The sequence below is a fragment of the Octopus bimaculoides genome, chromosome 9, assembly GCF_001194135.2.
Source record: "Octopus bimaculoides isolate UCB-OBI-ISO-001 chromosome 9, ASM119413v2, whole genome shotgun sequence".
Classification (NCBI taxonomy): domain Eukaryota; kingdom Metazoa; phylum Mollusca; class Cephalopoda; order Octopoda; family Octopodidae; genus Octopus; species Octopus bimaculoides.
The window spans coordinates 14134805-14136781 of NC_068989.1; positions in this window are offsets into that span (position 1 = coordinate 14134805).

Genomic DNA, 1977 nt, shown 5'->3' on the forward strand with positions numbered 1-1977 from the left:
GATAGATAGATAGATAGATAGATAGATAGATAGATAGGTTTGTGTGGTGTGTGTGTATGCGAAGGCGGCGTGGTTTAGTAGTTAGGGTTATCGGCTCCAGGTCGTAAGGTCCTAAATACGATTCCTGGCGACGCGTTGTGTCCTTTAGCAAGATACTTTAGTTCACGTTGCTTGAGTCTACTTAGCTGAGAACCACGTTAAAGGTACACGTGTTTGGCGATTGCCAAGACATTTGCACGTTGATTTCACGAGCAAGCTGTTTCATTGATCGAATCAGTTGCAAGGAACCCTATTCGTCGTAACCGACGGAATACCAGTGTGTGCATGTAAGCGTATGCATCACTAGTAAATATCTGTGATATTAGCACACTAATACATGATCTTTATGATTATATCCCATCCTCCGTAGGGTGAGAGGCTAGATGGAAAGCCTACGAGGCGGTCTTCCCCGAGAGATGCTTTTATTCGGGGTTACTTCGGGGTTCTCTGTACAAACGTGAATAGGCTATATTGAAATTAGCATCCATTTTAGCATCGGGACATTACGCACGGATTTCGATAAGAGAGAATCACTGCAATACATCGTATGTTTTGTGGAGTTGCGAGGAAGTGACAGTAATTCAAGGGCTGCTCCGATCGCTATGCCACAACCCGTTCTTCAATGGCGTGCCAGTGAACCATCTTGGATGACACTGCGTTCTGCTCTCAGGTCTATTTTTTCCGAAGTTACCGTGGGGTTTTTTCCGTAGGTTTTTCTTTCCATGGATAACCCTAGTCAGTGTAATATTTTCTCCCCATTTTGGGAATTCCTGCTGTTAAAACGTTACCTTGTTATCTCTTCGTGTACCACATCCCAGTGGAGGCGCAATGGCTCAGTGGTTAGGCAGCGGACTTGCGGTCATAGGATCGCAGTTTCGATTCCCTGACCAGGCGTTGTGAGTGTTTATTGAACGAAAACACCTAAAGCTCCACGAGGCTCCGGCAGGGGATGGTGGCGAACCCTGCTGTACTCTTCCACCACAACTTTCGCTGACTCTTACTTTCTGTTTCTGTTGTGCCTGTAATTCAAAGGGTCAGCCTTGTCACACTGTGTCACGCTGAATATCCCCGAGAACTATGTTAAGTGTACACGTGTCTGTGGAGTGCTCAGCCACTTGCACGTTAATTTCAGAAGCAGGCTGTTCCGTTGATCGGATCAACTGGAACCCTCGACGTCGTAAGCGACGGAGTGTCAACAACAACACAACAACAACAACAACCACATCCCAAAACGTTTTCGATTGCTATCGATCAGTTTTGAAAAGAAAAATTCTACATTGTACTGTCCCCTCTGTGTTCGGCCCAGCGTGACCTAATAAAGAAATCTATGTTGCTCAAACAAATTCTCTGTATTACTCTACCCAACACAAGATTACTTATTAGATGCGACCTTTAACGGGAGACGTAAGGAAACAGATCAGACAGCGGAGTTTAAGGAACAATGCGGTGGGGAACGATACGGTTTCGTTTATTTAAAAATCATTGGTAATAAGTGAGTGAAAGAATAAAGAGCTAGACCAGGAAATCACTAGACATATGACAGCCTTAATTACCCGAGAGAATTAGATAAGCATCGCTAAGTTGTATATTGAAGAAACTCAAACTCTCAATAGTTTGACATGCAGTCTGATAACTATCGCTCTAAAGGGTTAGAATAGTTGAGTCGGGTTTCGGGTTTCATTATTCTGCCCCACAAATACACAAACACGCATGCATTATGTGTAAATGAATATGAATAAACCGCGTGCATATGTATGTATGTTTGTATGTATGTGTATATGTGTGTGTGCGTGTGTGTATCTGTATATATCTATATACATATTCATATACATAAGCATAAACATATATATATATATATATATATATATATACATATTAGTGCGTTTGTATGCGTGTTTGCAATGCATGTGCTTGCCCTATGTGTGTGTGTGTATATAT